At 39.7% G+C, this 20692-nt stretch overlaps 2 long non-coding RNA genes across 3 annotated transcripts in view; both read right to left on the reverse strand.

Moving 5' to 3' along the window:
- Positions 1–20692, reverse strand: part of LOC143211547 (uncharacterized) — a 315481-nt gene that overhangs the window by 142414 nt on the left and 152375 nt on the right. The window lies entirely within an intron of this gene.
- On the reverse strand, positions 2154–10068 carry LOC143211242 (uncharacterized). Of its 2 annotated transcripts, none has more exons than XR_013009421.1 (2): positions 2832–10068; positions 2154–2618 (listed from the first exon to the last, which is right to left on the reverse strand). It is a non-coding gene; the product is annotated as an uncharacterized LOC143211242 (long non-coding RNA). The 2 variants fall into 2 exon arrangements; XR_013009420.1 differs by having other exon boundaries at positions 2154–2767.

Consider the following 20692-nt stretch of genomic DNA (forward strand, 5'->3'; position numbering starts at 1 on the left):
AAGTAAAGTTAAAGTAAAGTTAAAGTAAAGTTAAAGTAAAGTAAAGGTGACACGAAAGTAGAAATAAAGTTAAAGATAAAGCAAATTGAAAAAAAAAAATGTCGTGCACAAAATTAACCATTGCTAAGTTGAGCAGTAGCAACTACCAGATATGGAAATGTAAGGTCGAACTTTTATTAATAAAAGAAGATTTGTGGCATACGGTGAAGGCAGAAAGACCAGCAGCAGCGGATGAAAAATGGATAAAAGCGGATATGCAGGCAAGAGCCACGATAGGATTATTATTAGAGGACGACCAAATAAGACACATTAAGGACACAACAACTGCAAAAGAAGCATGGGAATCCCTAAGAAGGTATCATGAAAAAGCTACATTATCTAATCAGGTTTATCTATTAAAGAAACTGTGCAATACAAAATTAACGGAAAATGGTAACATGGAGGAGCATCTGAATACTATGTTATCCATTGTGGATAAACTAGCAGCCCTGGGTGAAGAAATAAAGGATAAATTAGTTATAGCGATGATGTTAAGCAACTTGCCGGACTCATATGGAACACTGATTACGGCTCTGGAAACTAGGTCTGAAAATGAATTAACGTTAGAATTGGTTAAAGGAAAGCTGATCGATGAGGATTTTAGACGAAGAAATTCACACTCGCAGCCTGGCGAGAAGGATAATATGGCCCTTAAAGTGCAGCATCAAAGAGGCAACAAGCTAGCTACAGCTCAATCTAAGGTACAAACAATGACGTGTTATTTTTGCAGTAAACAGGGACACGTAAAAAAGGACTGTTACAAGTATCAAAAATGGAAGACAAACAAAGAAAGGGCTAATCAGGTCAGCGAGACAAAAAGTAGAGTAGAACCAGATTTTTGTTTCAGTACCAGAACAGGAATGACCAAAGGTAATATGAGGGGAGCCTGGTTTGTCGATTCTGGTGCCACGAGCCATATGACAAATGATAAAAGTTTCTTCAGTGTCCTGGAGAAAAGGCCATTGGCAGATGTACGCGTGGCAAACCAGCAATATGCAAAAGTAAGAGGTATCGGCCAAGGCACATTGTTGTGCGAAGGTGCAGATGGACAAGTATCTCCAGTGCGAGTCAAGGATGTATTGTACGTTCCTGAGCTGGGAGAAAGTCTCCTGTCAGTAAGGAAATTAACACAAAAAGGAATAGAGGTAAATTTCTGTGATAAAGAGTGCTATATAAAAAAGGGAAATAAGGTTATAGTGACAACAAGTGCAATAGGTAAACTAAAGATAGTTAACCAGGCATTGCTCGCCACGTGTAAACACAATAAAGATTGTATACATATGTGGCATAGAAAATTAGGCCACAGAGATCCACAGGCAATAAAGGAGATGACAGGCAAGAACCTGGCAGATAATATGCAGATTAAGGATTGTGGCATGAAGATCACATGTGAGGTATGCATCAAGGGGAAGATGCAGAGGCAAAGTTTTTCAAAAAGGTCATCAACAAGGGCGAAGAAAATATTGGAACTAATCCATACAGATGTGTGCGGGCCAATGCAGACTATTACGCCAAGCAAGAAAAGGTATTTTCTAACGTTGATAGATGATTTTAGTAAATATACTTATGTATACTTTTTGCAACATAAATCTGAAGTGCCAGACAAAATTGCAAATTTCATTGAGTTAATGAAAACTAAGTATGGAACGAAACCTAAGTGTTTTCGATCAGACAGAGGGCGAGAATATATAAATCATCGACTGGAAAAGATATTTCAGGAAGAGGGAATAAAGATGCAGCATACTGTGGCGTACTGCCCCGAGCAAAATGGCGTAGCAGAGAGGAAGAACAGGTCATTAATGGAAATGGGCCGATGCTTATTAAGGGATGCGGATCTACTCAACAAATACTGGGCGGAAGCAGTAAACACTGCTAATTATTTACAAAATAGGATATATTCGAAAGCACTGGATGATATTCCAATCAAGAGATGGGACGGTACTAAGCCAGATATGAAATATTTCCACAGGTTCGGTGCAAAGGTGTATGCTCATGTGCCAGATGAGTTAAGAAAAAAACTAGACGCTAAGGCCCAGGAATTCAGATTCGCGGGGTACTCAGAGGAATGTAAAGGTTATCGACTCTTGGACCCAGAAACTAACAAGGTGACAATTAGCCGAGACGTAAAGTTTCTGGAGGAGGAGGATGATGACAGCCGACATACTGACTAAAGCGTTACCGCGAGCGAAACACGATAGATGTGTAAGAGGGTTGGGAATTGAAACCTAGCTTTAGTTAATTGCGTTACATTTTTCTTTATTTCAAAGGGGAAGTGTTGGATATTGAAATGAAAGAGTAGGGATATAGAAATCCTATAGGTTGGTAACGCGCGAGCGGAACTGAAGGTTCGCGTACGAGCGTGCGTGCGACATCTGCGCCCCACTGTCTGTTGGACCTTGTAGCGAGTAACACGCGTGAGCGCTGTGAGCATTGTTTAATACATATAACAAGGCTGGCCGTTCGATAAATTTGCAAACGGTTTTTTGCCCTTTCAGCCCAGCACGTCAGTCATAATGATACCTAGACTTTCCTGGCGAAGTTGTAGCTGTTGTGCCCCCCGTATTGTGCACTTCTGCTGCCTAAAATAAAAAATTGTTATGTAGCATATCACATTCTGTTAATTTAATGAAAATGAAAGGTAAATGTCAGCTATTTTAAGTGTATTTATTAAACAAGTCGCTGGTCTCTTCGGCCTCCTTTGCTTTTCTTCTAGCCTTCGTGTAGTCGTCTAAAAGCATTATATAATTATTATTTTAATTGTACATGTATGGTGTGTAAATACTTTAACTTACCAAAGGTACTGTTTTTGAAGATCTTTACAGAAAAGTGCTCCCACGAAGGTTGAGGCAGTTCACATTGTTGGATTGCGTTGCTCAATTTTGATTTGTGTACCGGTGGCCCATAACATTTGTCACCTTCCAGCCAACTATTTGGCACCGCTTCTACCGTTCCGTCCGCCAAAAATTGGACAATGGTCCATGTATTTGTAGGCATCTCCATTTGTGTGTATATATCCTAAGAATTGAAAAGTATGGTGTTCCGTCACATACAGACGCTACCTTTTAGATAGTTTCAAATCACAGAGACAATGTATGTGTTGTCCGAGTCGGGTGTCACCCCACTCCGCCTTCTAGTCAGGCCTTCTTGGAAACCTCTAGAAAGAAACGCCGGGCGACCATGGTGTTCTAATTTGGTTGATGCTATTTTGTCAAAAACAATCCGTGGTCGTTTCACATCAAAAGGCAATCGGCGATCTTCAACTGTTCCATTCGAGGAACACTCTTCTCGCATACATAGAAGAGTCCTCACAACGACACCTTCTCACCACATAGAAGGTTCTTCACGCAATACCCCCTCTACCATTGTAGAGGGGCCTCTCAGAGATGCCCTCTCGAATACATAGAGGGACCTTTGAAAACGCTCGACGGCTAGAAGACAATTTTTTCGTCAGTCGTTTTCGAAGCTCGCACCGCGACACTTCCATTTGGCATAACGAATAAAGATTCTTCCTTGGTCTCCCAGTAGCTAAGGCGAAGAAGATCAGGATCGCATCAGACGAGATCCTACGCGTATAAGGCAGGATTTGCTAGATGCCTTACTGATGAATCCGCTAGCAGATCTGGGACGAAACGCGATCCTATAAGTACGAACGGACATATCCGAACATTAACTTTATTACCCAAAATTAATTTGGCGGGTAGTAATCGGCGGTACCGGGAATTACAACGTGAATTACCGCGCGCCCGAACATATGGTAAAATTTAGAGACTAATTTAAGCATATATGTAATTACGACGTAAATATAATTAATTAGAGAATATATTTTGAAAAATAGCAAATAGAATGAAGGAATGGAAATATGACCAATTTTTGTTCATTTTTTGACTTCACACTTATTTACACATTAGGGCGGTAGACTCGTTTCCAGGATTGCAATCAATTGCAGTCCCGCACCCTTGCAATCCTGGAAAAAGCAGTCTACCCCCTTAAAACACTAACGGTAACAAATAACAGCAATGGAAGTACTTACTTTTGTAAATATACACTCGTCGGATAAATTATCACTATTCCAATACACTAATACAATTAGACAGTTCTCTAAACCGACCAGGGGGTGTCGACGTGTCGACCAGTGTCGACTCCTTTGTTGGGTGCGCCGGACCAAAAATAGTAACTTCAACAGCGCCACTCGAGGTGAACTACGAAGACAGAGAAGCAGATATGTTTCTCGCAGGAAAGACACTGACAGAGAATATATGAAACAGCTTGATTTTTTCGATCACGCGGGTAAGCCGCATTTCGCGAAGAAGCAATATTTTTTTACGCTTTTTGTGTTGAAATATTCTCTGCATTATTGCGGGGTCCCGTACAGAGCCCTTTTTTGCAATTTGGCTCTTGGAACTTTGTAAACGACAAAAGTGTACGTTTTTATGGAAGAACTTTTTTTCTGTACACTTTTTCCAAATGCTCTTTGCGTTGAAATACTCTCTGTATTATTGCGGATTAGCATGCAGAGCTCTTTCTTCGAAAAAGTGTACAGAAAAAAAGTTCTTCCTTAGAAGCTGTATCCCCCTACTCCACCCCACCCTTTACCGGCGGCGTAGGAAAAACAACGTCTCCGGAAAATGTCTCTCAGTCGCCAAAAAGATATCCTTTATGGAGACGTTGCTTTTACGACTGAAATGAGATAGCTAAAAGACGTTCACCCTCTGCTGTGAAAAGAACGTCTCCATAAAGATATCTTTTTGGCGACTAAAAGACGTATCTTTGGGACATAGACGTTCAGACGGGACGACGACATGAAACAGACATCTATGAGACGATGTGTGCTGGTTGGGTACGCACTTTCGCTCTACGCGTAATGACTGGTAGCACGACGCGTAACAATAGACGTTGAAACCCGCTTGTGGTAATTCGTCGCACTTGGTCGATGTTAACGGGTATTAACAATCAAAAGAAAACGAGATCGAGTGTGTCGCGGTCTTGTCGCAATGACGGTTGTACATGGAAGAGATCGAATGCGCGTTCCGCAATTCGGGAGTCGGTCGCGAGCCGATGATACAGCGCGCTAATTGGCTCGTTTTGTGGTCGGATTTTTGGGAGAGGTAACAGGTGCGTCTCATGCAAGGGCAGTCCTATAATCGCGTAGCGATTGGATGAGACGCCCTGATACCTTCCGAAGTTCAGCTCTGATTCCTGAACAAACAACGTTCATTATAATATTTGGAACATAATTCATATCACGAGTGTCATACAATTATAATTATAGGACAAAGGGTTAACTATCACTTTTCTAGTTTCAATTTGTCAGATATATGTAAGCAATCTGTAAACATTGTTCATACTTAGCGGTAGAGAGTATGCGCAGAAAAACCACCCATCAAATGGGCGCAAACATCTACTCTGCCTCCTCCGGAAAAGAGGACACCTTGCCCATAATACTAGCTCACGCTCCATCCCTATATTCCTATATCCATGGTAGGCACTGGGCAACGATCGTGCCCACGATTTTGGACAACGAAGGAGCTTTTACTGTATTTTTTAGGTATCCTGTTTGTTTCGGACAAGAAAGGGGAGAACGAACCACTTCACAGAAAACGTCACTTTATTTTTCCCGAACTGGGATCGTCGACTCCCAAACGAACTTGTGCGAAATGAAATGTAAATACACCCCGAAGTACGTGGATGAACTTTTACAATAAAGTTTTGTTGTAAACTAGAGGTAGCCGTTTCTTAGCGTACAGTTCTTTACGAAGCGATAAAGAGCGCGAATAGACGTACACTAGAAAAACCGGTCAAGCAGACGCGATGTCTTTCGAGTGCGAGTGAGAGCGATGTTCGTGACTACGTGTTATCGTTAGAAGCACCGAAAACGAAGTGATTTTCGGTCGATCAGCTGACCGTTAGTCGAAAACCGCCGAGCGCGTGATTGGAGGATCGATCGGACGATCCGCCAATCACTCTAGCGCGGGTCGATAATCGAACGTAATCGATATCGACGGCGCTGGCCTATGACTCCGCGAGCCGCTGATCGATCCTAGATCTCGCTGTCACTCGAAAGGCAGCCAATAGCTGGTCGAGAAAAGATGAATGAGCCGACGCGACTGACGCACTCAGCCAATCCCAAACACTGTTTATGCCAGAACATGCTCTACTGGCCACAAGTTTGGGGAAGCAGATGCAACAACGTCGTAATCATAAGATAGTAGATTTAGGTTTATGAAAAGATTGTTACCTTGATGCCTTAATACAGAACAATATTAAATTCCCAATTTTGTGTAATTTATATATTAGGTTGGGGAAAAAGAAATCCATCATTTCTCCGCTTGAGATAACGTAAAAATAATGGATTTATTTTTCCCCAACCTAATATTATCCCTTCACCAATCCCCTGCGGTGTAACAAAATTAATTGAATGCTGAATAAAATTGCGTCGGAATGCCCGTTTTTTGAACAAAATTCCATATCTTAAACACTATAAGTCATATAAAAAAATGTTTCAAATAAAAGTTATAGGGTATAAGGAAGAGTATATGATATTTGTGTGTTTGGTATTGTTGTAACCTTGAATAATTGAAAAAACCATAAATAATTGTAATAAAAACCGCTAGGGAGCCAAAATAACTAGTACACACCCTGAACTAAATGATCCAATGCAAATTATTCAATTTTTCGCTTTACAATACGTTGTATGTATAATGTTTTCCCTTTCTGCGCTTACTTGAGTTTATAACACAAGAAAAATTGACGTGTCGGATTATGACGGAAGGAACATGTTTTGTTTCAATCGATGTTCAGTTTTTTTTCTGGCGAATGTTTATGAATAAATGGTATTTTTAAAATAGATTCATGTATACAGATATACATTTTAAAAATATTGATTTTTTTATTTTTGCCCTCTTGGCCGACGCACTGTGCGCCTGGGCCTCGAGCAGCTCCAAGCGTTGTGTTGCCCGTAATCTGTAGGTCAGGGGCTCTACAGGCTGGATCAGGTGGCAGGCTGTGCTGACTGGGATAACCTGCAGCAATGCACGCGCCACGGTCTTTGTATTACAAAGATTCATCGCATCCTGCAATTCGCACAGTCACCATGGCTCCGCGAATATACAGGGTGGTCCACGCAACTTGCACACCTATAATATCTTCCAAAGTATACGTTGCACGAAAAAGTTTTGAATACAGAAGTTGCATGGTCTGAAGAGGTACATCATGTAGTATATTTATTTTTTTTACAGGTGGACACGTAAAGGACATGTGAAGGTCAACTTCATTTTTAACTTCCTGATTTTATAGGGAAGTTATTGTAATGACCCCGAAAATCGAAAATCGATTTTTTATCAGATCTTCACGTTTCATGGTCTCATTGGAGTCATTTTAGACTATTTCCAGCAAAATGTTCGTGTGTGTGTGTGTGTGTGCGCGCGCCCGCGTATGTCCGTTTGTATGTTATCAAATTTTCCGTTAACGTTTTCAGAAAAAGTAACAACGCGATCAGGATGATGAATGATGCAATCGATGTGCCTCGCTGTAACTTAGAGCTGATTAGAGTTTGATCCATTCTGATCAAGTAGTTTTTTAGTTTTTTTAGTTTTTTTAGAAAGAAGTTCATTCAACAATGCAATTTATACGAAAGAACGGAAAGTTTCCATCGAAGAAACAAACGTAATTACACAAAAAATTTTTTTTCAATTATTTAAAAATTAAAAAAAAAATTTTTTATTTTTTTTTGTACCTTATGATGATGTTTCCGCTTACAATAATCAAAAATAATACCAATGCAAGAGTGAGTTACATCACTACTCCCGAGAATACATTTTCAAAGAATATCGATGAAAGTACAAAAAAAAATTTATATTACAATCTTTAAAAAAACAATCAGTCCAAAACGAATTATTAACTGAGATTAAATTGAAAATTAATATAAACTATATGATAATTATTAATAACATTGATGTTGAAAACGGATTGGTTAATGGAGCACACATGCGGAATATTAAAATTTATTACTTTTCAAGAAAATACTAAAATTCCGTCTATATTTTGGTTAGATTTTCAATTGGCCAGAGTAGGAGTGAAAGTAAGAACTCGTTATCGTGATTATATGAAAAATGCAAATATTGATCAAAATTTAACACCAATAATAAAAATATCGAATCAAGTAAATATGTAGAGTGAGGAAAAATATCAAATCACACGTAGTCGTCAATTTCCAGTGGTTCCTGCTGAAGCGATTACAATTCATAAAAGTCAGAGACAAACATACGAGAAAAGTATGTTTGAATTTTAAAACATCAGAAAAACGAACTTTACAAATGTTGTATGTAGCACTGAGCAGAGTTTCAAAATTGAGCGCGGTTTATATATTTTGGGACAATTTAAATTAACAGTATCGAAGAAAACCAAGATCGATACTGCAAACCCGGATAATGATGAGTTGTATCGTTTGCGAAAAACTAATTAAGACAATTTATTTTGCAACATTAGTATTCTATAACAAGGAACCAAGCGAGCAACGAGCCTACGATGTTGGTTTAATGCGACGCCATATAGCAAACATTTTGATAAGTAGAAAACTATTGAATTTCCCTAAAACCGTATAATCTTCTTAAAATGTACACTTATAATAATGATAATAATATACTACAACTAACTAATCGGGAAGTTCTTTGTGTGACTCTTAGAGAGTCACACACCAAATAACATCCATACCACTAACCCTCTCGCGAGCTCGCAAAGCGAGCGAGCTACGATAACCCTACTTGCGAAGCTCGCGAAGCGAGCGAGCAACAACACCCCTCTAGTTTTAAATGGAATGAGGTATTTTTTAATACATCAATCGATGCAGCTGGACATTCGTTATGAAAAAGTACTAACCTATGTATGTCGAAAAGTTAATAGTTCAGGAGATATTTCAATTTAAATAACTCTAAAATACCATTACTGTCGTACTAATTGTAAGACCTTAGAGTTTACTTACTTGTGTAACGTCTTAGTGCGCGACAGGAATGGTATTTTAGTTATTTAAATTGAAATATCTCCTGAACTATATCTAGGTGTTCCACCTAGTTCACCAGCCAAGTTCTTGCACTACCTCCTTTTACACGAAACAACTTAGCCGTTTTTTAGAGACTTATAACTCGGCACTGGAGGCCGATGGAGAGATGTAATTTTTTACAGTTGTTAAATGCTATCATGTCTCAATATTGATAAAACATTAATCTTCCAACATTAGTATGTTCCGAGATATAGGACCTCAAAAATCGTTAAATTTGTCACTGACTGACTGACTGACTGACAGATCATCAAAACCTTTTGGGTACTTCCCATTGACCTACAAGCTTGAAATTTGGCACACAGGTCTACCATAACAAACCCTCAAAGGAATTATTGTCAAAGTTTGAAATTTTACACCTTAAAGGGGTGGTATTGAAAAAAAAACATTACGAAATAGGTACGTAGGATAGAACATATAGAAAATGGCTGTATCTCGGGAACGGTGCGTCCTATCGCAAAAATAACGAAATTTTCGACAGACCTTACGCGGGGCATATAGGGGTATGCCCAACCACATGACGTATGTGGTCTTTTGATTTCTCGAAAAAAAAAGAAAATTAAAAAATGGCTGTATCTCGGGAACGGTGCGTCCTATCGCAAAAATAACGAAATTTTCAAAAGAACATACGCGAGGCATATAGGGTATGCCCAACCACATGACGTATGTGGTCTTTTGATTTTTCGAAAAAAAAATAAATAAAAATTAAAAAATGGCTGTATCTCGGAAACGGTGCGTCCTACCGCAAAAATAACGAAATTTTCGAAAGGCTTAACCATAAACTTGATAATTGATGAAATTTCAACAAAAAGTGATGAAATCCCAACAAAAACATTCTGTAAACAGGAGCCAAGTTCTTATGGCCGTAAAAAGTTGTGAGATCAAACAAAATACGGCCAAGTTCGTTAGCTTAGAAATACCTCTTGCAATACTGAAAAAAGCGTTTGTAAAAATTAGTTTAAAAGAACGGTATTTAATTTTTAAAGAGTCACATGGGGGGCTAAATTATTCAAACTTGTTACTTTTTAAACCAATGACCATAAAAGTTAGGTACCGGCCAAGTTTGAATAATTTAGCCCTCCATGTAATTCATTAAAAATTATATAGCGTTCTTTTAAACTAATTTTTACAAACGCTTTTTTCAGTATTGCAAGAGGTATTTCTAAGCTAACGAACTTGGCCGTATTTTGTTTGATCTCACAACTTTTTACGGCCATAAGAACTTGGCTCCTGTTTACAGAATGTTTTTGTTGGGATTCAATTATCTCGGAAACTAAGTCCGAGCGACGCGACGGGTAGATATACAGGGTGGGGCAATAACTATTAGCACCTCAGATATCTTCGAAACTATAAGTTTCACAGAAATATTTGCTAAAATAAAATTGCACAGTACGAAGGGGGCCATCCGGTGGCGATAATAGTTTTTTTGCAGGTGGAGGTACTTCGGACATTTGAAGATCACCTTAATTTTTTTTTAATGGAATAAGGTATTTTTTAATACATCAATCGGTGCAGCTGAACATTCATTATAAAGAAGTACTAACCTATGTATGTCGAAAAGTTAGTAGTTCAGGAGATATTACAATTTAAGTAACTCTAAAACACCATTACTGTAGTACTAATTGTAAGACGTTACACAAGCAAGTACACGCTAACGTCTTAGTACGACAGTAGTGGTGTTTTAGAGTTGTTTAAATGGAAATATCTCCTGAACTAATAACTTTTCGACATACATAGGTTAGTACTTCTTTATAATGAATGTTCAGCTGCACCGATTGATGTATTAAAAAATACCTTATTCCATTTAAAAAAAATTAAGGTGATCTTCAAATGTCCGAAGTACCTCCACCTGCAAAAAAACTATTATCGCCACCGGATGGCCCCCTTCGTACTGTGCAATTTTATTTTAGCAAATATTTCTGTGAAACTTATAGTTTCGAAGATATCTGAGGTGCTAATAGTTATTGCCCCACCCTGTATATCTACCCGTCGCGTCGCTCGGACTTAGTTTCCGAGATAATTGAATCCCAACAAAAACATTCTGTAAACAGGAGCCAAGTTCTTATGGCCGTAAAAAGTTGTGAGATCAAACAAAATACGGCCAAGTTCGTTAGCTTAGAAATACCTCTTGCAATACTGAAAAAAGCGTTTGTAAAAATTAGTTTAAAAGAACGCTATATAATTTTTAATGAATTACATGGAGGGCTAAATTATTCAAACTTGGCCGGTACCTAACTTTTATGGTCATTGGTTTAAAAAGTAACAAGTTTGAATAATTTAGCCCCCCATGTGACTCTTTAAAAATTAAATACCGTTCTTTTAAACTAATTTTTACAAACGCTTTTTTCAGTATTGCAAGAGGTATTTCTAAGCTTGTAACGAGTGTGTTTCGTCGTCGTTCGGTTTCCTCGCGTCCGTGCTCCTTGGTGCTGAACTGCTCGCCGATCCAGGGTTCTAAACGACGAAGGGAGAGAACGGCGCGAGGAACGGAATCGGTACGGGTGAAATAACTGACGAGTCGGTTGCGGGCAAGTATAATTATGCTCGCTGCCTTTCAGACGCGTAAGATACGGTGCCTCAGGATACGGTGCCTTAGGATACGGTGCGCGATGTTAATGCTACGGTGCCCGTGATTTTAGAACGTGTGACCGTGAGAGTGCTACCTGAACCTGTAAATGGTGTAGGACGCATGCAGAATGGACAGGAGTAGAGTTAGATCACGACTCTCGTCGTGATCTCCCTACCTAGGCCGGGTTTTCGTGGTCCTTCGATGTCCGTCACGCACGGGTCATCGAAGTACCTCCGGACAGTCGTTCAGGGAGTTCGGTCAAGGTGACGCACCTTGTCTTGCTCGACTGGCCTCGTGGGCGACTCGCCTCACGGGGGTGACTTTCTAGGCTGTTCTTAGGCGACGTCGAAGGGTGACGCACCACTTCTAGTTCGGCCGATTTCGTGGACGACGCGTGTCACGAAATTTACCGGTGACTCACCGGGTATGTTCGAGGTGGAGTACAACTCGCACCAGCGGAGAGACAGGATAACAGGACAGGTGGTTCTCCGACGAAGTCAAAGGGTGACGCACCGCTTCTTGTTCGTCGGCTCTCGGAGGCGTCGCGCCTAGCAAAAGTGTCCGGTGACGCACCGGGTGTTTCGAGGTAGAGCACGGCTCGTACCAGCGGAACCAGGATGCCGATAACCAGGAGGTGCGTTCGACGAACGGCTCGAAGTCGGCGGCGGAGACGTGGACAACAGTTACAGGTAGAATACTCACAGCACTGGAATATCGCACGTGGTTGTTCCTAGATGACTGCTGGCAGACTCAGGTGATGCTGATCTGTTCCCGACGGCTTTTATAGGGATGGTTTGGTGGTAAGGGATGGTGGTGCGGTGCGGTATTTTGGTGGTGACGTATACCTTCTGTGACGTGGCAGTTTTGCCAACGTCACCCGATGCCGGTTATCGGAAGACCGGGTCACCCTCTGGCAGCCTAATACGCGAGAGGCGCCGTGGCGAGCGCTCGCCCTGGATGCGTACGAGACCCATGGGCGAGTTCTAATATTTTTGAGCGTCGCGCCAATTGCGCGACGCGTATCTGCAGGACCGTAGTCGGGCCTCGAGGGGGGACCCGAAACACCTCTCCCGCCGAGAAACGGAAAAGTATCGGTGCCGGCGATAACTCCAACGCCGAGCGAAGCGAGGAATCGACGTGGCACAGGAAAAACAACCTGGAGGCGCCGACGAGGACGGGAGCGGCCAAGCCAGGAATCTCAGCTGTCTCGCCGTCGCCTCATACGGAGAGAAACCGGATCGCTACCGGATTGGCTCACGTCGATCACCTCTGCGGGAAGCAGCTAATCCACACGCGCCGCTGCCGGAGAACCACCGAATCGCCGAGCGCCAGGGACCGTCACGCAGGGCTAGGCCCTGTCCGAAAATCTATCCGCGATAGGTCGAACTGCGTGCGGGGGGATAAGAGCGGCAAGAGGGGGACGCTCCTCTTCCGCGTTCCCGAGACACACAGCGAAGGATCACTTCTTCGTTGACTCTGATTAAAGACAGTCGCGTATTCGAGATCTTAATTGTTGCGTAATAACCGAAGTACTTTGTGTTACTGTAAAGCGAGCTGCCGGATTGAGGGACGAGAAGGTGCGAACATCCATCGTTGCCCTGGGTAAGTTTTTGTCAGATCTAATTTCGTGAAGTGATCTTTCTCGCGTTGGCTCGGTAGTGTGTCGTGTCCGCGATCGCGTCGCCGAAACACCGACGCGGCTTCGAAGCTGCCGGTATTCGCGAAGAACGAGATTCAATTCGTGAACGGGGCGAACCCGTCGGTCAGCGAACGCGCGAAGAAATATTTGGCGGATGCTAGTTTCAAGAGAGGTCGGATGAGTGGATCCGCGCGTGGTCTTGGCCTCGACGCACGCGGTGACGGAGTTTAGCGTGAAACTAGACATCAATTAATTTAGTGAGAATCCGCGCGTCGTTGCAGTTTCAACCGAACCTCGAGTCGTCCCACGGTGCGACGCCGCCACGTGTTCTCGTCGTATTTCCGCGATTCGTTCTGCCGACGAGAAGCTTGTATGTATGTTGTTGGTTCTTTAAATAAATGTGCACAGGGTTGAATATAACAATAAGTATATATATATTAGGAATAATTTGAATGATACATTATAAACGTTCCAAGCAATGCGACGTTCGAACAGAGACTACAGTGCGCTCTACGCGTGCGTACCAAAAGACCCACAATAGATGGCGCGCACTCTGTTCCATATACAATATGTAGAGGTATAAAACCCTACAAAACCCCCCTTCGGAATGATCTTCCCAGTAGAATCATTCCGCATTACTCAAGCCGTTGGGTTTTCTCAGTATTGCGTCTCGATGTGCATCATGCGCTTTCGGACCCAAAGCCTTTGTTAACAGGTCCGCAATATTTCTTGTCGTGCTTACATATTGCAACTCAATTGTCCTGTCCATCACTTTCTCTCGAATAAAGTGATACTTTATTGAAATATGTTTCGTCCTTGACTTGTCTATGTAATTTTCAGCATGTGCGATAGCTGCCTGGCTGTCACTCCACAACGTAATGGGTTGATTCTTATCCTGCGAACTCAAAGATATTAAAAATTGCTTAATCCATGTTACCTCTCTTGCACATTCAGCCATTGCCACGTATTCAGCTTCCATGGTACTCAATGCTATCACAGTCTGCTTGGTACTTTTTCATACTACTGGTGTTCCGCCAATGGTAATGACATATCCAGTCGTACTCTTTCTGGATTTTGCATCACTTGCCCAATCAGCATCGGAATATGCCACCAGCGGTGCGTTTAAGCGCGAGTAAGTTATCGCTCTGTTCTTCGTGCCCTTTAAATATCTGAGGACCCTTTTGGCTGCGTTCCAGTGTTGTTCATTAAAATCAGAACAATGCTGCGCTAGTTTTCCTACAGCAAAAGAAATGTCTGGTCTTGTCCTCTGTGATATATACAATAGTCCTCCGATTAGCTCTCTGAATGGTAACTCTTTCCTGGGTTGTGGTTCCTCCATTTCATTCAGATAATCTGGCCTCACCTCCATCAGCGTATTCGCTTCTCTTGCGTCTTGAATTCCAAAACGTCTTATTAATGATTCGATGTATTCAACTTGAGATAGTGCCATTCCTCCGTTCTCCAGTCGGTTGAATTTCACTCCCAATAGATTAGAGATAGATCCCAAGTACTTTGTCTCGAAATGTGACTCTAGGATTCCTTTAACATGTTTGCTCATTCTTGTGTTTTCTGTGGCCGCCAGTATGTCGTCGACGTAAACAGCTAGTATTGCTAGTCCCCACTTGTGTTTTAATTCATATATGCAAGGATCCACCACGTTTCTTTTGAATCCTGCTTCCTTTAATTTCTTGTCGAGATGTTCATTCCAACATCTTCCACTTTGTTTCAGTCCGTATATCGACTTCTTCAGCTTGCAGTATAGCTTTCCGCTATCCTCTTTCTCGAATCCTTTGGGTTGTTTCATGTATATTTTTTCCTTGAGATCACTGTGAAGATATGCACTCTTTATGTCATATTGTTCTAGTTGCCAACCGTTCTTTACTGCGAGTGCCGTTAGCAATTTTATTGTATCAAATCCTGACACAGGTGTGTAAATTTGTTCATAACACTGTCCAACAAATTTCAACTTTTTTTGTGATTTCAATATACTGTTGGGTCCTTCTTATAGAGTTTTTTGCGCTGATTCTGAATCTGGTTTTAATTTTTTCCCTATACGTCCAGTTTTTGAAAATCATGGCTTTGAAAAAAAAACATATTTTTCAACTTTAAACAAATATTGCGATGTTATTATAAAAGATATTGAATTGTTGTTTGCAGCAAAAGATTCTGTAGACTTTCCCGAATACAGTGATATCCAATATTAATACATTATGATTGTTTAAACATGTTTAAACAATGATTAAAGACGGAGATGCACCACTTTTGCACCAATTTTTGCGGATATTTTCGAATTTATCTCAAAAAATAAGGGTCCAGCGAAAAATTGAACTATACCACGCGAAAGAGCAGACTTTTATCTTGAGAAACCCCCCTGTGAAGTTTGCATGGTCGACGTTTTTACCGAACCAGAAAGCAAAATATCTTCGCCCGACATGCGTTGAGCATTCCACTAGCGCGGTCGTTCGTCGGGATACGGCGCGGCGCGCTGCGGTGAAACGGCGCGTGGCTATAAGCGCGCAATTATGTCAGCTTACTTAAATGTAATATTTTATTAAATGTTATATTATTGTTATTTATTATATATTAGTATATTTATTCTGTATAAATTATTTTATGTATTTTTTAATGTTAGTCTCTCGTTTATAGTATATTTAATACAAAAAATACCTTTTGTAACAAAATAATAATTTATTCACACACTACACTATTACACTATTTACAATGCTAATATATATGTGTACACTATTCAGATATAATACACTACTAAAATACATATATCATATACACAACAACTAAAATACTATAAATAACTATAAATGTTTTTTATGAAGTTTTATACGTAGCAATGCAGATTTGAAATGCTTGACACGACTGATTTCAACAAACACAAAGCCGAAACTGAACTCTGGCATCAGTTTTCTTAAGAACCAACACGATATTTTGAAATAAATGACGGTCTACGGACAACGGAATACATACAATGTAAGGAAAGTCTGCAATGCGGTGACTGAAAAATTTTATTTTCAGTAATTGTCGTCTTATCTATGTATTGTAATTATAGTGCCAATGAACACTCGAGATTCTTCCGAGTAAAATAAGTCCAAACACAATATAAACGGGACTATTTTTATTGACTTAAATACATAATTAAAATAGTTTGCTCCATATTAAATCGATATAGTGTATTATATCTGAATAGTGTACACTAGGGTGGACCTTATTTTTCGACCAAAGGATTTTTTCCAAGGGTCCCCCCAGAATTGTGACAACGGTTGAGAAAATGATCTGGAAAAAATTTGGGGCCGATTGGATCATGGAAAACCGGCGCTCAACGAATTTTAAAATTTTTTTTTTTAAATCTTGACATAAATATACGTTGTAATATATCGTTGAATTTGTCTTTTTTTTCTCTGTAAGAATCCATATATAGCATAATCAGTTGTTAATAGAAAAAACATCCGTGACCTTGAAAACTTGAAAAAATGACCTTGAAAAAAATGTTTTTTCTCTGATGCTATATTCACCTCCTTATATACTACAACTTTTGTTTGAAGAGTTTTTTCATATATACATAACTGACAGAGATATAATAGAGTTTATTTTAAGCGTTCGTAAATAATCTCGTAGAAGAAAGATGAACCAAAGTACCCAAGTGTTTAAGATACGTTTTAAATTTTATCTGAAATATATAATAATTGTGTTTCTGATAATACTACAGTTTCTTAAATAGTTAATTCGTATATTTTTTAGAATTTTAGTTTTGAATGCCTTCCAAGTATAACTGTTCCGTCGTAAAGAACCGTAGTCCTTCAGAAAGTTCGTATATCCTTTGTAAAGAATAGCAGCACGGAGATTTGCCTTTCGCACCATTTTATGACACGTTCGTGTTCAAACGTAAAGAATTGTATTCATTCGCAAAGAACCGTTGCACCGTGATCCTCCGTCAAACCTTTATTTTATGACTAGCTCGCGACTATAAGGACCTTTTCGAAGATTAAGCAAACTAGCTATTTGGTTACCATCCTAGATGTGTATCTTGTAAACTTGCAACGCACCCTAAACTTGGTACCCGTTAACGATTATCCTCGGCCATTAAAATACGGTCTTAAAAAACATTTGCGCCTGGTAAGTACGGTTTCAAGGTACCGAGACGCTTCATTATTACTCGAGTTAGGTATCGCTCCACTCTACCCTCGGGCTAACTCTCCCTTATAATCATCGGTAGAAGACTTGAACAATTAAAGGTGTCCTAATTGGAAAATCCAAAATCCAACAAACCAATCAGGGTATCTTCTTGCTTATGACAATCGGTAAAAAGCCGCCCTCTCGATCCATAGAGGAGCCTCGAAAGTCAAGTTCACGTTCAGTTCAGTCCAAGCACTCGAACAAATTCGTGAACCGACGCGTCCGCGAGCAAACAGTTAAGAGTACAGTACGTTCTGGTTCCGAGTCTTAGGCGTGGTGAAAGTAAATTTCAAATGGAAGGTACGAGGAAAAAATTATTTTTACTCGGGCACGCAGAAACCCAAATTATAGGTGCAAAATTGCCATCCAACGGGCAAGTTTTAAGAGTGCTATTTCCCAATTTGCGCAATGTGAAATTGAGTGTTCGCGGTAGTGCTCACTCAGTTATCCAGGAAGATCAAGTGTTTTGGCAGAAAGTCAAAATTCCCACGAAAGTATTTAAGAATTGCATCGAAAAATTGGAATCATTGTATAAAGAATGGGTGAGCTTGCATAAAATGTTTAGAACACATCTTGGATGGTAACCAAATAGCTACTTTGCTTAATCTTCGAAAAGGTCCTTATAGTCGCGAGCTAGTCATAAGATAAAGGTTTGACGGAGGATCATGGTGCAACGGTTCTTTGCGAATGAATACAATTCTTTACGTTTGAACACGAACGTGTCATAAAATGGTGCGAAAGGCAAATCTCCGTGCTGCTATTCTTTACAAAAGATATACGAACTTTCTGAAGGACTACGGTTCTTTACGACGGAACAGTTATACTTGGAAGGCATTCAAAACTAAAATTCTAAAAAATATACGAATTAACTATTTAAGAAACTGTAGTATTATCAGAAACACAATTATTATATATTTCAGATAAAATTTAAAACGTATCTTAAACACCTGGGTACTTTGGTTCATCTTTCTTCTACAAGATTATTTACGATCGCTTAAAATAAACTCTATTATATCTCTGTCAGTTATGTATATATGAAAAAACTCTTCAAACAAAAGTTGTAGTATATAAGGAGGCGAATATAGCATCAGAGAAAAAAAATTTTTTTCAAGGTCATTTTTTCAAGTTTTCAAGGTCACGGATGTTTTTTCTATTAACAACTGATTATGCTATATATGGATTCTTACAGAGAAAAAAAAAGACAAATTCAACGATATATTACAACGTATATTTATGTCAAGATTAAAAAAAAAAAATTTTCAAATTCGTTGAGCGTCGGTTTTCCATGATCCAATCTGCCCCAAATTTTTTCCAGATCATTTTCTCAACCGTTGTCACAATTCTGGGGGGACCCTTGGAAAAAATCTTGCAAAATAATTTTCATCAAGTATAGCTAAGGTCCACCCTAGTGTACACATATATATTAGCATTGTAAATAGTGTAATAGTGTAGTGTGTGAATAAATTATTTTTTTGTTACAAAAGGTATTTTTTGTATTAAATATACTATAAACGAGAGACTAACATTAAAAAATACATAAAATAATTTATACAGAATAAATATACTAATATATAATAAATAACAATAATATAACATTTAATAAAATATTACATTTAAGTAAGCTGACATAATTGCGCGCTTATAGCCACGCGCCGTTTCACCGCAGCGCGCCGCGCCGTATCCCGACGAACGACCGCGCTAGTGGAAGAGCACCACTGGCGTCAACGCATGTCGGGCGAAGATATTTTGCTTTCTGGTTTGGTAAAAACGTCGACCATGCAAACTTCACAGGGGGGTTTCTCAAGATAAAAGTCTGCTCTTTCGCGTGGTATAGTTCAATTTTTCGCTGGACCCTTATTTTTTGAGATAAATTCGAAAATATCCGCAAAAATTGGTGCAAAAGTGGTGCATCTCCGTCTTTAATCATTGTTTAAACATGTTTAAACAATCATAATGTATTAATATTGGATATCACTGTATTCGGGAAAGTCTACAGAATCTTTTGCTGTAAACAACAATTCAATATCTTTTATAATAACATCGCAATATTTGTTTAAAGTTGAAAAATATGTCTTTTTTTAAAACTCCATTTTCTCAAAAACTGGACGTATAGGAAAAAAATTAAAACCAGATTCGGAATCAGCGCAAAAAACTCTATAAGAAGGACCCAACAGTATATTGAAATCAAATTTGGTGTTGGACAGTGTAATCAATGCCCTTTTCTTGTGTAAAGCCTTTCGCCACTAGGCGTGCTTTAAATCTCTTGATTCCATCTGAAGATTCAATGTCCTTTTTCTTGAATACCCATCTGCAGTCTACGGGGGTCACACCAGGAGGTAGTTCTTCCAATTCCCATACGTTGTGTCTCCTGAGTGATTCCATCTCTTCATTCATAGCTTCAAGCCATTCGTTTGCATCCGCGCCTTTAATAGCTTCTTCGTAGGATCTGGGTTCTTCAGATGTTGTGTTCTTTATTAAATTCGATTGCACGTTTCTAATTCTATGGTCATCTTCCGATTCTGCGTTCTTACTGCCTCTTAGTTTCATAGGATGTTTTTGAGGTGTTATACGCGGTTCGTTAGGATTCTTTCTTGGCCTTCCTTTCTTTCCTTCAATTGTAATGAAATCATTTTGATCAGTTGTATTGCGAATGTCTTGTTTCTCGCCTTCATTTTTCTTCGTATCGAGACTGGTTTCACTTTTAATTTCGATTAATTCAGGCAATTTTCTTTCCTCAATTATTACATGTGAGTTTGATTCTTCTTTGTGTTTTACATTTTCTTTGAATACACAGTCTCTAGATTCTATTATTTCTCTTGTCTTTGGGATCCACACTCTGTAACCTTTTCCGAAAGTGGCATATCCCACAAGTATTCCTTGACGCGCTCGGCTTGTCAATTTTGAGAATCTTTTCTCTTTTGGTGTGTGTACGAAAGTTTCACATCCTATCATTCTGAGATGTCTTATGCTTGGTTTCTTGCCGTTCCATATTTCGTATGGCGTTTTATTTTCGTCATGAGTGTTTGTTGTTCGGTTCCTCATGTACGCAGCTGTGTATGCTAATTCAGCCCAAGCTTCCTTTGGTAGATTCGTATCACTGATCGTGCTTCGTACGAGATCCAGAAGCGTCCTGTTCATACGTTCTGCCACACCGTTTTGCTGTGGTGTGTATGTCATTGTTCTTTTATGCACTATACCATTCGCATGA

This window comes from Lasioglossum baleicum, chromosome 8 (genome assembly GCF_051020765.1).
Source record: "Lasioglossum baleicum chromosome 8, iyLasBale1, whole genome shotgun sequence".
Lineage (NCBI taxonomy): Eukaryota > Metazoa > Arthropoda > Insecta > Hymenoptera > Halictidae > Lasioglossum > Lasioglossum baleicum.